A 6119-nucleotide genomic window follows, 5' to 3' on the forward strand; every position below is an offset into this window, starting at 1 on the left:
ACTTCTTACCTTTCACCATGATGTGGTACAGATTCGCATCTGCTTCACTCTTTGTGAAGCCCAACTCGGTGAAGTAGTTGTCTATCATGGTGTACCAAGCACAAGGTGCTTGTTTCAGCCTGTATAAAGCTCTCTTGAGTCAGCACACATGCGACTCATGATCGAAGGTCTCAAAACGTTCTGGATGCTCTATGTACACCTCTTCCTCAATCTTGCCATTGAGGAATGCAGTCTTCACCTCCATTTTATGGATCTTCCAACCCATCTATGCTGCCAACATCGATCTGATAGATGAGTACCTTGCAATAGGAGAAAAAGTCTCATCATAGTCAATCCCCTCGACCTGTGAGAAACCACGGGAAATAAATTTTGCCTTATGTTTCTCCACACTACGATCAGCATCTTGCTTTACCTTGTAAAGCCAACGAGAACTCACAATGTCTTGTTCTTCGGTCTTGGAACCACATCCCAAACACTGTTACGAACTATGGAGTCATACTCCTCCACCATAGCATCAACCCAAATCAGCTACTGCACAACTTCCTCAAAGGAAGATGGCTTGGTCTCAATACATTCCCCAACAAGGACCATGTATCCAATGTACCTCTCAGGTGACCTCCTCTGTCTGCGCTGAGAAGATGGTTCTCCCACATTCTCTCTCACATCTGACAACAATCTGTCAGCTTCTCTTGTGTTCTTCTGTCCATCTGTGGAAGACTCTACTTGAGTGGATGTCTCCACTCTTGGATCCTCTGCATGCGGCTGCTCCACATCAGCTGAGGCTCATCCTCCTTAGGAACCAACAGTTCCTCCACAACCTCTAGTTGGAGCTCCCTCTCAAGGGAAACTCGCATGGCCTTCTGCTTATCAAACTTGAGATCTCTATGAACCACTGTCCTCTGACTGGTAGGAAAATACACCTGATAGTTTTGGGGTGTATTAGTGTACCCCACAAGTATCCCCAACTCAGCTCTTGGCTCAAGCTTCTTTTGTGCATCCTTTGTCACATGGCAATATATCGATGAGCCAAAGATCCTGAAGTGACCCACATCTGGTCTCTTACTGGAGAAATCTTCCACCGATGTCTTCATCTCAAGTATGTGATGCAGGCTTCTATTTTGCAAATAGACCGTTGTGTTGCATGCCTCAGCCCACAAATGAAGTGGTAGGCCTTGGTCATGTAGCATCGCCCAAGCTGCCCCTATAATTGTTATGTTCTTCCTTTCAACCACCCCATTCTGCTGTGGGTTATGAGGTGCCGTCAACTCTCATTTAATTCCTTCCGTTGCACATAAGTCCTTAAACTCTTGAGAGACATATTCTCCACCATTGTCACTTCTCAAGGCCTTGATCTTCTTCCTTGAATCTTTCTCAACCAAAGCTTTGAACTCACAAAAATTTAAGAAGGTTTGGTCCTTCTTTTGCATGAAATAAATCCAACATTTATGAGAAAAATCATCAACGAAAATCACATAATACCTTTTCTTCGCAGTGGATGCCATCGAGAATGGTCCACACAAATTTGTATGAACTCGCTCTAAGATCACTTCTGCTCAACTGTCTCGATCATGAAAGGATGACTTGGTGTACTTTCCCAAGGTACAACCTTTGCATGTGTCAACTTGCTCAAGTTTACCTTTGGGAAGTCCTGTAGATATTTGCTGCATTATCTTCAAGGCCCCATGATGCAAATGGCCCAACCGCCTTTGCCATAACTCGCCAATTTCTTGGCTTTGCACCAATTTTTCTATCAAACTCAATGCTGCACAATCATCCACCTCTAGTTTATAGAGATTCTTCACTCGAACCCCAATCCTCTTGGTCTGACCCGTGGCTATGTGTCTTAGGAACGCCTTTCCTTTACTAAAGATAACAGCGTAGCCTTTGTCCTCCAACATCGCGATCGATACCAAGTTCTTCTTCAGTCCAGGCACATACTTCACAGCTGTCAAGGTGAGAGGAGCTCCATGCGCCCTCTGAAAAGCAACCATGCCCACTCCTGAAACATTGTTGATCTAAAAATCACTCTTGAGTGACCTCAATTAATTAATTATTGAATGAAGGTATTACAAACTCATGTGCTGGTGTGTGTCTATGTTATTTTAGGCAATGGATCAATCAGATTGAAAAATACATAGACACTGGAAAATGGAAAACAATAGAGAAACACAGTAAGCAAATACAAGAACACAACAAATTAATAAGGAGTTCACCCTATCCTCCAAGGCTACGTCTCCGGTCCAACTTTCAGTGGTGGCCTTATTTTAGTGTGTCTTTAAAGCAGAGAATTACAATGAGGAGCTCAATCTGAGTCTCCTGAAACAGAATTGCTTTGCGGGGTGGTTCTTGGATCACCCAAGCCACTAGAGTGCACAGACTCTTTTCCTATCCAAGTCTTGACCTCTTTGGTCTTCAATGGGAGGAGCCAAATGTGGTGCTCAATTCCAGACAGATCCTCTCAAGAATTGCTCGATGCTGCAGGTCAGCCCAGCTCTCTGTCTTTTCTGCTCTTTGCTTCACTGTCTCTTCCTTTCTCTGTCTCCGTCTTCTTCTCTCTGGTTCTTCCCCTCAGTGTCCTCTGTTCTCTGTCTCTGTTCATGGCTTTAAAGCGAATCGATCTCATGACTGCTCGCTTCCTCTTCCGCCCCCGTCGGATCGCCTGCTGTTGTTTTGCTTGGAGTTCCCTGCCTCTGCGTCATCGTCATCAACTCACAGGGAGTGGCCACTTGTCCTCTTACGAACTGCGCCAGCTCTTCCTCGTCGGTTCGGTTTTCCAGTTACACTATGGAACGAGTCATCTGCCATCTCAGTGGTCAAATCGAACCTCAAACTTCTCTATGCTACGGCTTAATCCCCTGTCAATTCCGATTTTTCCATCGGGTGCGATCTCCGCTGTTAGATCTGCAGCCCCCAGATCCAATGTTATTTGCTCATTTCATGTGGTTGACTTGTTTGACTGTTAGCGTGCGATGAGTGGTGGTTTTCTCTCTCATCTGCCCGCCACACGTCGGGCGCTGAATGGAATTGATCGTTTTTCTACAAATCTACTTACCGCCTAAGGGTGCCCCCGATATACCGCTGGTTTTGGAGCGCAGGTCCCGCCTCTAGCCTTTAGCACTTTCCCCACGATTTTCCCAGCTTCCATGCGACCGAGTGCTCGGGGCCCTTCCTTCTCGAGGGGTTTTCCCCAGCTCGCGCATCAGAAATGCCCTTCGTTTCCCAATCTGGCCTTCCCAATGGCCAGTTTTGCCTCTTGCGCAGGCTCCATGGGCCTCGGTTAGCGCGCTTTGATCGAGGTCCTCATCATTCCTCGCTGACTGCAAACTTCCACTGTCCAGAGGTCTTCTTGATCGCTCTGTGCTCATAAATATTTGAAGTCTGTCTTGTTTTGATACAGTCATGGTGCTTTGATAATCTTCATGGATCTGATTTGGATCACGACCTTTCCACTAAAAAAGCTTTTGGACCACCAAAAGTTGGTTTTCAAGCGTCAACTAAGTGAGGGTACAATTGTCTCACTTGTCCAATCTCTATCCACTTTGCACTGCTTGGCTGTGAACCTTTGAGCCCAATTTTGAGGTAGTCAACATCTCCTCTACACGTCGTCCTCACCTTCTTGTCCAAAACTGTGTCTTCCTTCAATTCATTAAGATATTCAGGTAGCAGGTCATTAATAGAAGGCAAATGACTCTGCTCTTTGGGATCCTCAATTAGAGAGGGTTCAAACAATCTGCATTTACGGCTGAGTAGATGTGCATGTAAGCTGGTAGATCAAGGCAAAAAGAATTCTGACCAATCTTCTCAAGTATCTCTAAGGGTCCATACCTGATAGGCTTTAGCTTTTTACCTTCACCTTGTATCCTGTCTTTGCTGATATACAACCAAACTTGGTCACCAACTTGAAAACTATTCTCCATCTGATGCTTGTCATGCCTTGCCTTGTATTGGATTAGTTCCTTTCCAGTTGTTCCTGTACTACCTGGTGGATCTCCTGGATTTGCTCAATGAACCTAGTTGTCTTGTCCACATCACTGTGTCCCTCAACTATGGTATCTTTACCACAGACAAAATCCAAAGGAGACCTTGGTGTGAAACCAAAATAGGTCTCAAAAGGAGATCTCTATGTATAAGAATGTTTTGCTCTGTTGTAAGCATGCTACACATAACACAAGTGTTCATCCCAAAGCTTAGGATGTTTGCTGCAATATCCTCTGAGTAACTGGATCACTGTCCTATTAACTACTTCTGTCTGGCCATCAGTTTGTGGATAAAAAGCCGTGCTTTTCTTTAGTTTAGTGTCCATCAGTTCCCATAGACTTGACCAAAACTTCCCCATAAATCGGGTGTCTCGATCAGATACAATGGAAGTGGGCAATCCAAAATGAACCCATACATGTTCAAAGAACAATTTTGTAGTTTACTCAACTGTAATCTGTTTATTACAAGGTATCAAAATGCACATTTTGCTGAACCTATCCACAACAACATATAGATAATCATGAACTTTCCTAGATTTAGGCAGTCCTCCAACAAAATCCATGGAAATACTTTCCCAAGGGTGAGAAGGAACTGGTAATGGAGTGTACAAGCCTATTTTTCTATTGCTAGGCTTGCTTTCAGCACACATAGTACACCCTCTTACATATCTAGAAACTGTCTCATTCATTTTTGGCAAATAACAAAATCTTTGCAGCTGTGCAACCGTTTTACTTACCCAAAAGTGATCTATTATCAGAGAAGTGTGTGCTTCTCTAATTATCTTTACTCTCTTAGTTTGTGGAATACATAACTTCCCACATTGGTATAAGAGTCGGTCCTTCACATGATAATCTAATTCTTCTACTCGTTTTCCTTGACTTAAAGTTGCATATACATATTTAAACTCTATATCTTGGGCATATTGTTCAATGTAGCTTTTATGTAGCACAAAATTATGCTTAAGTATAGTAGATGCATTTATAATAGGTCTAGATAACATGTCTGCAACTTTATTGTGTATGCCCTTTTTATATCTAATGACTAAATGAAACTGTTGTAGAAAACCCATCCATCTATAGTGTCTTGATTACTACAACTTAGTTTGGGAGTGTAGATATTGAAGTGGTTGATGATCAATATGTATTACTGTCTCTTTGCCCATTAAGTAATGTTTCCACTTTTTCACACTCTGAACTAATGCATACAATTCTTTATCATATGTAGGATAGTTAACTACTGCAGGATTAAAAGTCTCATAATGATAACATATGGGTTTACCGTGCTATGTCAACACTGATCCCATGGCATAGTCACTGGCATCTGTTTGGATCTCAAATGGTCTTTGAAGATCAGGCAGTGCTAGTACAGGTGTTGTACTAATATTTTCTTGGATTTTTGATGTTTTCCTCCCCACTAAAACACCTTGTTCAATCCTGTTAAAGCATGTAAGGGAGCTGAAATTGAGGAGAAGTTAGAAATGAACTTCCTCCAATACTATGTTGCCCCTAAGAAGCTTCTCACTTCTGTAGTAGACTTGGGTTTAGGCCAGTTTACAATGACTGCCACTTTAGAGGGATCTATTTTCAATTCACCACCCCCTACTTTGTGACCTAAATAATTCAAAGATGTTTTGACAAATTCACATTTTGAGAGTTTAACATGAAGTTTTTCTATTTTCAAAACATCTAGTGTCTTCTTAACATGGTTTAAGTGTTCTTCCCACTTTTACTAAAGATCAGAATGTCATCCAGATACACAATAACAAAATCAACAAGAAAAGGTCTGAGTACATCATTCATTAATCCCATGAAAGTAACAGGAGCATTAGTTAAGCCAAAAGGCATAACCAGCCACTCATACAATCCCTGCTTTGTTTTGAAAGTAGTCTTCCATGCATCTTGTTCTACAACTCTGACCTAATGGTATCCACTGTGCAAGTCTAGCTTGGAGAAATAAACAACTTCCTTCAATTGATCTAAAAGATCATCTATGCGAGGAAGGGGATAACGAATTTTAATTGTTATCTTATTTAGTGCTCGGTAGTCAATGCACATTCTCCACGACCCATCTTTCTTTCTCACCAAAACGATTGGTGACCCACATGGTGATGTGCTAGGTCTGATGAACCCCCTCTTGAGCAA

Source organism: Pinus tabuliformis, chromosome 6 (assembly GCF_031772625.1).
Source record: "Pinus tabuliformis cultivar Carrire ecotype Pingquan chromosome 6, CPIR1, whole genome shotgun sequence".
Classification (NCBI taxonomy): Eukaryota; Viridiplantae; Streptophyta; class Pinopsida; order Pinales; family Pinaceae; genus Pinus; species Pinus tabuliformis.